At 36.4% G+C, this 13,248-nt stretch overlaps 1 protein-coding gene across 4 annotated transcripts in view; it reads left to right on the top strand.

Moving 5' to 3' along the window:
• Nucleotides 1–13,248, top strand: part of FREM1 (FRAS1 related extracellular matrix 1) — a 259,120-nt gene that overhangs the window by 69,244 nt on the left and 176,628 nt on the right. For 2 of the 4 annotated variants that reach the window (XM_073021615.1, XM_073021613.1), the window contains one exon: nt 7,978–11,321. The gene's annotated coding sequence lies outside the window, so the exon portion shown is untranslated. Of the gene's footprint in view, nt 1–6,555; nt 11,322–13,248 lie in introns of those variants that run through there. The other 2 variants (XM_073021614.1, XM_037998376.2) reach the window with 2 other exon arrangements.

The raw sequence follows: 13,248 nt of genomic DNA, 5'->3' as shown, positions 1-13,248 counted from the left end.
TAAATGAATGTGTAAATTCATCAAGCTCTGCCCTTAAAATTAATGTGTTTTATACACTTTATACATAATTGTACCTCAAAATATGTTTTTTTAAAAGCCCCAGGATTGGTATTCTTTCTAGAGGACATTTTGAATCTACAATGTGGAAAAAATTTTGCTATGCTCAAATTTTCAAAAGTGTCCTATTTTCTACATAAAGAATATGATTAACTAACATTGATAATTAACATTTATGGTTGAATATATCATTCCATTTAAATTTTATGTCAACTCCTGGAGATTCTAAAAGGATAACCCTCATTTTATCCCCAAGTAACTGAGGTTCTGAAAGATGAGGCTACTTCTCCAAGGTCATACAACCTGTAAATGCCGAGGCTTCCTTCAATCCCAGAGCCTCTGACTCTATACCACTACTGCTACCCATGATTCCATGCATGACCAAGCTACTCCATTGTTCTTTTACAGATGTATTATATGGAACTGATCTGAATTCAAAATATTAACTTTCTTTTAGGTTCTTCAGTTGTGAACAAATGACATTTTATGCTGAAGATAGGCTTGCACCTGAGAGTCAACAACAGGGATGTGTTAGATCTGAGCTGTGCAATGTTGTTCAGCTGTCCCATGATCCAGCAGATTAGAGCATTAGGGACCCCTGACACACTGAAGACTTGACATCATTTCAGATGAAAATGCTAAGATTGGTAGGCTGCTCCTTACCACAGGGAAATTAGAAATTATGAAATACATTGTAAAGACACAAGCCATATAACATGGAATGCTGGCTTGGAAAAAAAGGACCCAAGCTTATGTTTCAATCCCACCCTTACTTCTGGGAACTTGGGCACATTTCTGGGTTTTGAATTTCTCTTCTATAAAAAGAAGACCAATGGTCAGTTCAGCCATGACCAGTTCATCACTAATATCCCTTGAAACTCTGTGAATGTATTCTATGAATACAAGCCTTAGAGGCAGCCTCTTGCTGCAAAAATGCAGCTACAAGTCTTTGATTCTTCTGTGTGTGAGATGGACACAGTCATGCCAAAATCATAGTGTTTTATAATAATCAAACAAGTTAATGTTTATGAAATAGCTTTGGAAATTGAAAAAGGCTACCAAATGCTACATTACATATGCAATTTGCAATAATTGGAGTAGTTAATACTCATCTGAGATCAGCCATGTTGGAGTAGGTTAGATCACTCACATTCTTCTCTTCATGTACTTATCTAATAACATTTGATCATCACTTCTGAGGTTACAGATCATGTGCTGCTGTCTATTGGATGATGCAGTTTATGCTTTTAAAATCCTAAGGGCCACCCTAAGAACCCAGGGTTACAATATGCTCAATATTTCTACTGATGATAGTGAAAAGTCAATTTCTAGAGGATTCTCTACTTAAGAAGATGAAAATGCTTGACAAATAACCTGCTTGGTTCCAAGATATGGTGGCATAAGTTGAGCAAAATAACACATCAATGGAAAAGCATGGACCAGATAGGTAATCAATTCCTACTCCATTGGCTATAGTAATGAGCATTTACTTTGCTAAAAGGATGCTGGTTCAATGTGTCATGGAAGGAGTGCTCTGCAGAATAAGTTTGGTCTGGAAATTTGGGGAGGATTAAGTTTCTGAGATCAAGTCAGGCCTTTTTGATCCCTGGTAATCAGAGTTGTGACAGATCTAGGTGTCATTTTGTAACAATTAGTGACGACAAAGTAGGGTATATATTATGTCCAAACAACTGCTGGTGATGTCTAATTAAAGGACCCACTGGATCTAAGTGGAAGAATTCTAGAAAGACTTACATTCCCATTTCTCGGAAATAGATGATTAAAAAGACCCCTCTACCCCCAGCCTTTAGTTTCTATCCATGATTGGAAACTGTAGTATCAGCACTCTTCCCAGTATTCAGGGGTCCCATCAATAACACATGTCGAAATGCTCCAGAGAGGCCACAGTAAGGAAAACAGAAGGCATCAGGAAATTCTCCATCATTTTTCAGTGACAGCATTTGACAGAGGAGGAAATTAGATTATAGAAAAATGCTGAATTAGATATCTTTATCAGTGACTGTTAAAACCCCAGGGAACAAGATAAAACTACTCTGAAGACAGTGGGGGTTGGTAAATTTGCTGTAAGAAACACAGCTATGGTACACTGTGGGAGTCATGGGCTGAATGTGAGAGTGCAAGCACACATGTCAGGACTCAGAAGTGCAAACAGCCCTACTGAATTATCAAAGAATGCACAAGGATGGTTGATGGCAACCACACATATTGTTTGCTGTGTGTTATCAGAGGTTGCTGGAGATTGCTGGGGACTTTCATATCAAAATCACAACAATATGCCAAAGACACTGATGCCTTTCTGTTTAGCATTATCTATCCAATGCAAACCTATTTGCTTATGCCCTCCAGTGTCTCTCCAATGCCAACAGGGCAAAGACTAAGCTCCTTGGCAAGATATCAAAGGCTCTCCAAACTCTAGGTCTTGCTTGCCTATCTCACTCCATCTTCCTTTACCCTTGGCCTTCTGCTTTAAGCTTCAGTGAAACCCAACTTCTTGTGATTTTTCTATTTGTAGCAAACTACTCACACACCCATGCCTGTGGTCCTACAAAGACTGCTGGTTAAAATGACCCATCTGTTTTTCTATATCTGCTCCTTCCTATTCTTCCTTTTAGCATCAGCCCTGGCGTTTATGTCCTCTGAGAAGCCTTCTCTGAATGTTCCTCTTAGCCCATCCTTGATCCTCCCATGGTATCTTATAATGCATACTACTGCAGATGCAGGTATTATATGACCTTCTTTAAATTGTCTTGTGGTTGAATTTTAGGTACGTAGCGCAAATGTTAATACACTGGTTACTGCTACTATTGCTATGCATAATAAACTATTCTTTGTCTCAAGCTCACAAGTTTTGTGTCTTCTGCCAGCATTCAAGAAAGTGTGGCAAGCTAATTTGTTAGCTTGCAAGTAGGGTAAAATCCCAGGCTTTTAATAGTTCGCTGTGTACGTTATATTCATTGTTTTTCTTCCAGCACCATAGTAGTGATCAGTATAAGCTTAGTGTTTAATAAATGTTAGATGAATGAATGAATTGACTTAATGCTGTAGAATAAAAGCAAAGAAAAGCAGCCCAAAGTGATCAGTCCACTTAGACCATGTCTTTTCAATGGCACCTGTGCTTCTGCTTAGCCATCTCCAGTGTGGCTTCCAGAGTTTATTTCCTAACTACATTTTTATTGATGCCAGCAAAGAGACCTCAGATACTTCTGTGACATTGTTTAGAGCATGAACCCAAATTGCACCATCATCAATGCCATTTCTTACATGCTTACCAGGGCAAGATGCAGTGATAAGTGTCATACAATTGAAGTTATATAGTTTATATAATTCCTATGAATTATTGGGCTAAAAAATAGGTAACATTAAAAGCATAGTGTACTAAATGAGCTGTACAAAACAGAAGTATACAGTGCAGAAATTAAAGAAAGGCTTAACTAAATATTTGCAGCCTCTTGTGAACAAGGTTTAGTGTATATAATTTGTGTATGAAGTGCTGGTATGGCTTTCTGAAATTTTATATTCTTTTTTCACTCCCATTTCATACTGGAAAACTTAGTCATGAAGTTAAAAGGTGAAATAAAATATGTAAGGTCAACTGCTTCTAGCTAAAAAATTAGAGAATGGATCTGTAGACTCCAGAAAAGCTGCCTTATAATTTTCTTTTACTTTCTGTTTAGAGCCTAGTCCACTTTATGAACAAAAAGTTTGTGAAGTATTTTTGATATAATTCCAGCGAAGACCTCCAAAAGATTCCTACACGTGGGGATGTGTCACCTATTTAAAAAAATATTTAATTAGGCCCAGTGCAGTGGCTCACGCCTGTAATCCCAGTACTTTGGGAGGCCAAGGCAGGCAGATCACAAGGTCAGGAGTTCAAGACCAGCCTGGCCAATATGGTGAAACCCCGTCTCTACTAAAAAATACAAAAATTAGCTGGGTGTGGCAGCACGTGTCTGTAGTCCCAGCTACGCGGGAGGCTGAGGCAAACTGAGGCTCGAACGTGGGAGGCGGAGGTTGGAGTGAGCTGAGATCGCGCCGCTGTACTCCAGCCTGGGTGACAGAGTGAGACCCCGTCTTTGAGTTCTAGAAGTAATGAGAGATAATTTGAAACTCTGAACAAAGAAACTTTTAGAAAAAGGTATTTTTTGTCTTACTCCCACCCCCTACCTCAAGCATATTTGGTTGAATGAGTTGATTGTAAGTAAGTTGGGAACCTATCATAACTGTACTTATAAGTAAAAACATGTTTTTAAAGAAACAATAATACAGTTCATTGCATGAACAGTTCTTCTAAAGGGTGAATAATAGTCCACTGCATGAATAAATCACATTTGTTAATCCATTTGTCCATCTATGGATGTTTGCATTGCTTCCATGTCTTGGCTATTGTGACAAATATTCTGATGAACGTGGGTGTTAAAATATCACTTCAAGTCTGCTTTTAATTTTTTTGGCTATATGCTCAGAAGCGGGATGGCTGGATTATATGATAGTTGTATTTTTAATGTTTTGAAGATTTCCATACTATTTTCCATAGCAGTTTCACCATTTTATAATCCCACTAATAATGCACGATGTTCCAATTTCTTCTTGTGGAATTCTTAAGACTGTCTTTTCTCCTTGAGAAACTCCCTGGCGATTGTGACCAGCAATGTCATTGATTTTCAGTCTGACTGAAGAATGTAATTTTCCTTCTGATTGCAAAGTGTGTACTCCCTGAGGAAGTAGGAGAGAAGGGTCATCTCCATATATGTTAAGTGGAGAAAAATGTCAATAGTTAGATGCTGGGTAAATACTGGAGGAAAAGAAAGGTGTTTCAGTACACAGCATTTATTCAAATCAATGCACATGACTTGGTGGCTAGATTTAAGTTAAGGTCTTTTCAATATGATGGACAAAGCAGATGTGTGAGCATGAATCCAATCATGAAAAGTCTTTATTAAAATACAAAGAGTCAACATATGTCACATAGGGGAGGCATATTAGTAAGAATGTAAATTCTTAAGGCAAAACCTTCCTATAGCCCATGTGATAAATCTCTTTTCTGTTGCTAGTCTTATGAAGGGCATATTATAATGCTTTAGGGCACATTTATTTGTTGGACTTACCACAATTTGTAATTATTTAGTTTTGTGAGTATTTTTTAATATAGGAAATGAACACAGCATAAGGCCATAAGGCCAGGGGCGTGGGTTTTTTTGGTTCTTTTTTTTTCCCTCATTGCATTTTCTTCAGTGATGAAGCTGGTGCCTGGGGCATTGTTGGAGGTTAATAGATACTTATGGAATGAAGGAATGGGGTATGGTAGAAAGAGTCTTATTTGCTGAGGGAGGAGATGTGAGTTCTATATTCAGAACCACTACTGAGTAGCTGTGATTTCTAAGGCAAGTGACTTAGTCTCTTGGCCTTGGTTTACCCATCTGTCTAATATGGATTTCATATTTAAACAGTTTTGTTCCCCAGACAGTGTTACTTGGCATCTTGGAGATTCTAGGAGGTGCCCTGAACTGCAGAATGCAAAAATCCAAGAGCTGGGGACACTTGGTCCTCCACCCCTACTTTCCAGACAAGGAGATCTACTAATTTCTGTTTTATGTGTTAGGATACTATCAAAATGTTTATTTACAAAATGATTTCAATGCTTAAAAAAATATTGAAAACCCATAATTTAAATTGGAAAATCTCTAAGTCTCCTTTCAGCGGCTAACTGCTTGGGCTTTCCTTACCCCCAGAATCTTCACTTTATCCAGGGTTTTGATAAAGTGTGACCTCCTCAGAGAGACCCTACTTGACCAACAAATCTCTTGGTATAATTTGTTTTTATTACCTGGTATTATTCTCTTTTTTGTATGGCAGGTGTTAGTGTATAAATCTTATCTCCTCAACAACACTGCAGGTTCTTTGGGAATGAGGGCCACATAATGTATATCGCTTTCTCCATCCTGATCAGTATTTAACGTAAGGCTAGAAATGTAATGGATATTAGTATTCAACCTGTTCACCCACAAATCTTTTAGAGAACTCCCCGTAATGGTTATCATACATTAGACACTTGACATTTACAAGTCTCTCAAGATACCATTTAATTTCTTCTCCTTTAAAGTGGGGGAAAGAGTACTTTCTTCAAAGGTTTGTTTGGAAGATTAATGAAGATCATGTGTTAGATGAGAATAGCAAAGCCCTGGTGAGCTGTAGATCCTGGGCTGGGGGTAAGGTTCACTCACTGTCTGAGTGACTAGGGCTATGTCCCTCCCCTACTCAAAACCCTTTAATAGCTCCCTCTTGCCTCAGAGATTGAACTAGACATATGTCATGGTGCCTGACTGTCCTGACCAGCTTTCCTATCCCTCTTCCCTGCTATCGTTTGGAAAATCTTTCCCCACTCCATGTGATTCTGAGGTGTCCACATCCAAAGCCCCCATGCCTTCCCCAGTTCTGTTTTTTTTTTTTTTTTTTGTTTGTTTGTTTGTTTGCTAAAACTAACATGGATGATCACTCTCTTCTTTTTAGTTCACAAGCCATGGGTATGCAGACCTATGTTGCTGCTTTTCTTCTTTCCCATGAAAAAGCCTGTATTGCAGTAGGAGCAAATAAGGTTAATATGCACAGTAAAGTGGAGAGAGAGCTTGCTGATAGAGGGAGAAAGAACTGGTGCTATCATTTAAGTCCCTAGATTCACTCAAGGTAGTAGGGTTGTTGTCAGGGTTAAATGAGTTAATAATGCATGTAAATAAAAATGTACATAAGAGTGTATATGTTCAATAATTATTTGCTGTCCTTAATCATATCTCAATATACAATATTTTTATGTATTCTTATCTTACTTCTCCAACTAGACTGTAAAGTTTTTGAGAGCGGGCACTAGGTCCTGCTCAGCACCTGGCTTATACTAAGGTTCAATAACCCTCGTTGAAGGGATCAGCATATTTCTGTGAGGCACAATCAGTGTGTGGCTTCAGCTTCAGCTTTCTAAACAAGTCTGTGATTTTGTTAGTAGACTTGTGAAATTTACTCCTAATATGTGGAAAACATCTTTGCCTGTGGTTTTATTTTGTTAATTTCATTGTGTTCTGACTGAGGCTAAGCCGCCATGATGTTTTTATGCGACAACTGATTTTATTTTTATTTTTCATCATGCAAAATGTCTTTTGAGAAAACTGGAGTTAGGACATTTTTCTAGAGTCACATTTTTAAAAATTGAGAAGGTCAGTAAGCAAAGACTCCCAACTCCTTGAGTTATGCTTGGAAAAATAAAATTGCTCCTGGTGCTAAGCTTTGAAATTACCACATCACTGTCAAGCCCCACACAGATTGTTAAAATGGAAAACATCTGAAAATTAAATTCTTTATGTTGCCTTTGGTGCATCTTCCCCTTTTCTGTAAAACCTGAAGATAAAAAGGATTCCTGATGATTTTTTCATGTTTTTAATGCATGTGCAAAATTCTTATGTCTAGTTAATGCTAGCATTTGAAGCTGTGTTCAAGTTAATTATTAATGAAAAAAAATGCATTGCCTGTTTGATTTTCAGTTGTGAAGGCAGAGTAGAATGGACGCTGTCAGTTTATTCTGATTTCTTGTCTGAATTTAGTGGACAAATGTGGATATGATAATATATTAGTAGAATTTTTAGCCTGAAGTTTCCATATCTACACACAATAGCCTTGAATATGGAGGATGGGAAATGTTTGCTCAAATAGATTCACTGAAGCACATGATTTGAGTATAAGTACTTGTAAAGTTAGAAGCCCTGAATCCCTCATCCTTTCAGATCCAGCTGGACCATTAGCTCCAGAAATAAAACAAAGTGCTGGGAGAAGGATTCCTTTGTTGTTAATAGCTGCATGCTTGCATGGTGTGTGCATGTGTGTGTTTGGAAGCCTGTCCCTTCAATGTCTCTCCAGGAGCATCTTCTTCCAAAGCCTTCATGCAGACGATTCCTTTAAAGCCTGCCTCTTGTCTGAAATAAAATAGCCTGCTAGCAGCCTGGGAGCCCTTGAGGTAATTGGTGAATTGAAATTGGTATGTATCTTTTTCATTTATGCTTCTGTTTTTACCACAGATGTACAAATAAACAATAAATGTGTTGGTTTTTTGTTCTTAAAAATTACATATTATTCTGTCCATCCTTTTTAAAAACAGTTTTATTGAGGCATAATTCATATACAAAAATTGCACACATTTAATGTATACAATTTGATGAGTTTGAACATATGCATGTAATAGATAATCAAGGTAATAGATAAATCGACCACTTCCAAAAATGTCCTCGTGCCTCTTTGTTTTTTGCTTTGTTTCATTTTGTTTTGTTGTAAGAATACTTGACATGAGATCTATCGTAACACATTTCTAAATACTATGCACCCTATTACCTATAGGCACAATGTTGTACAGCAACTCTCTAGAACTTATTAATCTTGCATAACTGAAGCTTTGTACCCATTGAACAGTGCCTTGTTCCTCTTGCCTCCAAGTCCCTGGCAGCTAGCATTCTACTGTCAGTTTCTATGAGTTTAACTATTTTATATACCACACATAAGTGGAATAATGCAATATTTGTCCTTCCATGGCTAGCTTATTTCACTTAGCATAATTTCCCCCAGATTCATTCATCTTGTCTCATATGGCAAGATTTTCTTCTTTTCAAAGGCCGAATAATATCCCATTGTGTATATACACCATATTTTCTTTACCCGTTTATCTGTTGATAGACACTTAGGTTGTTTCCATATCTTGGCTACTCTGAATAGTGCTGCAATGAACACTGGAGTGCAGATAGATATCTCTTCAAGATCCTGATTTCCATTCTTTTGAATATACATTCAAAAGCGGGATGACTGAATCATATGATAGTTCTATTTTTAATTTTTTGAGGAACAACCACACTTTTTTTTTTAATAGTGGCTGCATCATTTTACCTTCTCAGCAAGAGTGTACAAGGGTTCCAGTTTCTCCACATCTTCATCAACATTTATGTTTTGCTTTTATTTTTTATAATTGCGATGGTTAATACTGAGTGTCAACCTGATTGGATTGAAGGATGCAAAGTATTGATCCTGACTGTGTCTGTGAGGGTGTTGCCAAAGGAGATTAACTTTTGACTCCGTGGGCTGGGAAAGGCAGACACACCCTTGATCTGGGTGGGCACTATCTAATTAACTGTCAGAATGACCAGAATAAAAGCAGGTAGAAGAATGTGGAAAGATCAGACTGACTTAGTCTCCCAGCCTATGTCTTTGTCCTGTGCTGGATGCTTTCTGCGCTTGTACATCAGACTCCAAGTTCTTCAGCTTTGGGACTCTGACTGGCTTCCTTGTTCCTTAGCTTGCAGAGGACCTATTGTGGGACCTTGTGATCATATGAGTAATGCTCCTTAGTAACCCCTCCCCTTTTTATATACATCTATCCTATTCTGTCCCTCTAGAGAACCCTGACTAAAAAAATAATATCCATCTTAATAGTGTGAAATAATATCTCGTTGTGGTTTTGATTTGCATTTCCCTGAAGATTAGTTACCTCGAGCATTTTTTTATATACCTTTTGGCCATTTTTATGTCTTCTTTGAAGAAATGTCTGTTGAATTTTTTTGCCCATTTAAAAATGTCTATTGAATTTTTTTGCCCATTTTTAATTGAGTTGTAGGAGTTCCTTGTATATTTTGGATATTAATCTCATCAGAAATATGATTTGCAAATATTTTCCCCCATTCTATGGATTACCTTTTAATCTGTTGATCGTTTGTTCACTGTGCAGAAGATTTTTAGTCTGATGTAATTCTGCTTGTCTAATTTTGCTTTTGTTACTTGTGGGATTTTTTTGTTTTGGAATTTTTCTCCTCAGTGATTCTTGTTCTAATGTTACTTATATTTATGGTGTTATATCCAATAAATCATTGCTAAGCCTAATGTCATAAAGCTTTTCCCCTATGTTTTCTTCTACAAGTTTTATAGTTTCATGTCTAACCCTTAAGTTTTTAATCTGTTTTGAGGTGATTTTTGTATATTGTGTAAGCTAAGGGCCCAATTTCGTTCTTCTGCATGTGAATATTCAGTTTGGCCAACACCATCGGTTGAAGAACTCTCTTTTCCCCATTGCGTATTTGTGTAACCCTTGTCAAAGATCAGTTGACCGTACATAGCTGGGTTTATTTCTGGGCTCTTTATTGTGTTCCATTGGTCTCTATGTCTGTTTTTATGTCAATGTCACACTGTTTTGATTAATACAGCTTTGTAGTATATTTTGAAATCAGGAAGTGTGGTGCCTCCAGTTTTCTTCTTTTTTTTAAGATTGTTTTGGTCATTTGGAATCTTTTGTGGTTTCATAATTTTATGATTTTTTTTCTAGGTATAAAAAGAATTTACATAAACACAATAGATGCCATATGAGGGGACTTTTAAAAATTGTGGAAAAATTAAATTAAAAGATAAAAAATATAAACTTTCTCAACATAAACTCCATGAAGTTGAAGACACTTTTGTAAATGATAATACCGATAATACAGATAATGCTAATTAGTCTGTCCCTAAATAACTGGAAATACTGAGAGTTTAGCCATGTCAATGCAGTCTTTTCACCGTTATTAGCTGAAGAAAAATAGGTTCTTTTTAAAGATTTTTTAAGGTTAGGGGAAAAAAGAAGTCAGAAGGAGCCAAGTTTGGACTGTAAGGTGGATGTCTAATGATTTCCCATCAAAACGCTTGCAAAATGGCCATTGTTTAATGAAAGGAGTAAGCAGGAGCATTGTCCTTTGGCAAAGCTTTCCTGGGTGTTTTTCTGCTAAAGTTTTGGCTAACATTCTTAAAACACTCTCATAGTAAGCAGATTTTATCGTTCTTTGGTTCTCCAGAAAGTCAATAAGCAAAATTCCTTGAACATCCAAAGTAAGTTTTCCATGATCTTTGCTTTTGACTGGTCTGCTTTTGCTTTGACTGGACAACTTTCACCTTTTGGTAGCTATTGCTTTGATTGTTCTTTGTCTTCAGGGACATACTGATAAAGCAGTGTTTTATCTTCTGTTGTATTTATTTAAAGAAATCCTTCAGGATCTTGATCCTACTTGTTTAAAGTTTCCATTGAAAACTCTGTTCTTGTCTACAGCTGATCATGGCACACTCGTTTTGGCACCACTCAAATGGGAAGTTTGCTCAGCTTAAATTTTTTGGTCAGAACTGTACAAGCTGAACCAACTGAGATGTCTATGGTGTTGACCATTGTTTGTGCTATTAATCACTGATTCTCTTCAATTAAGGTATGAACCAAATGAATTTTTTCTCACATTTTGATGTGGATGGTCTGCCCCTGTGAGCTTCATCTTCAACATTGTCTCATCCCTTCTTAAAATGAGTTATCCGTTTGCAAACTGCTGATTTCTGTGGGGGCATTTTCCCCACAAACTTTTCATAAAGCACCAATGATTTCACCATTCTTCCTTCATAAATTTGATCTTTGCTCTTATTTCAATTTTAGCAGAATTCATGTTGCTCTGATAGCAGTTCTTTTCAAACTGAGGTCTTACACTTGTTAGTGCCTTAGGCTAGATGTTCAGACATATTATAACAAGTTAGTACAAGTTTATTTTGGTGCAAAGAATTTTTGAAATCCGTGCAAAGTTTTTTATAACACACACAGAAAGTTCATTTTTCATGAAATTTCTGAAGTCCTCTTTACTTAGTGACAAATATAATCAAGATGAAAGTCTTGTATACTGTACACTAAAAACTACAAATCATTGATAAAAATATTAAAGAAGGAACAAATAATTGGAAACACAGCCCATGTTCACAGATTGGAAGACTTAATATAGTTAAAATGTCCATACTACTCAAAGTGATCTACAGATTCAGCGTAATCCTTATTAAAGCATGTCCCTATATTTTTGCAGTTTCCTTTTTTTGCAATTTTCTTTTTTCTTTCTTTCTTTTTTTTTGAGTCAGAGTCTTGCTCTGTCACCCAGGCTGGAGAGCAATGGTGCGATCTTGGCTCACTGCAACCTCTACATCCCAGGTTCAAGTGATTCTCCTGCTTCAGCCTCCCAAGTAACTGGGATTACAGGTGCCCACCATCATGCCCTACTAATTTTTTTTTCTTTGTAGTTTTAGTAGAGATGGGGTTTCACCATGTTAGCCAGTCTGGTTTCAAACTCATGACCTCAAGTGATCCACCCGCCTCAGCCTCCCAAAGTGCTGGGATTTCAGGTGTGAGCCCCTGCACCTGGCTGCAATTTGCTTTCTTTACTCAACATCTTTTTGGCTTAGATTATGGTTATTTCAATATTTTTCAATTACAATGGCAAAGAATGTCAGGTATAAGATGTTTTGTACACATATGAGAATCTAAGTATAACTCTAGAAGTTAAAATGCCTAATTTAAGGTTTTATTAATATTTACTTTTACTGGAAATGGTCAAACTGCTTTCTAAGTGTTCGTAACTATTTAAAACTTCCAGTAGCAAGTAAGAGTTATTTTCCCCCTCATCTTTTACCAGATTTAATTTATTTAATTTACCAGATTTAATTTATTGTAAGATTTAAAACTTTTTATTTATCTAAGAGAATCTCATTTTTAGTCTCTATTTGCATTGGCCTGATTATTTGTGTAATTTTTGGATGCTTTCATGTATTTATTAGCCATTTGTGTGTCTTTTCCTTTAATAAAAAGAGAATATTAAGATTTTTTTCTTAATGATTTGTATAGGTTTCTGAAGGTTTCTTTAAATTTTAAACATAAAGGTTTTGTAATTTATTTTCATTGTGAGTACCTTCTACCAATTTCTGGTTTTTTTTTTAAACTTTAATTTTTTGCTCTATGGGAAATTTTAATTGTAAGTTTTTCTTTTATAGCCTTTACTTACTGTATCATACTTAAGAAATTTTCCCTTGATATTAAGAATATATTCCCTGATTTTTTTGTTCCAAAAGTTAAAGGCTTTGTTATCAAATTAAGATACTCAAATCAACTGCAATTTGTTTTGATGTACAGTATGAGGTAAAGATCTAATGTTTTTTGATATATGATATGAAGTAAAGATCTAATGCCGTTTTCTGTATGGTTAACCAATTGTCCTGTCTACATGTTATTGATTGTCTATTATTTTTTCACTGACTTCTATTCTGACCTTCGTCATACACCAGGTTGCTATATGTGAGTGACCTGCTTCCAGCTTTTCTAGACTCTTT

The sequence above is a fragment of the Chlorocebus sabaeus genome, chromosome 12 (assembly GCF_047675955.1).
Source record: "Chlorocebus sabaeus isolate Y175 chromosome 12, mChlSab1.0.hap1, whole genome shotgun sequence".
Lineage (NCBI taxonomy): Eukaryota > Metazoa > Chordata > Mammalia > Primates > Cercopithecidae > Chlorocebus > Chlorocebus sabaeus.
The sequence above is the reverse complement of the archived record's forward strand: the minus strand, read 5'-3'. Positions and strand labels throughout refer to the sequence as shown.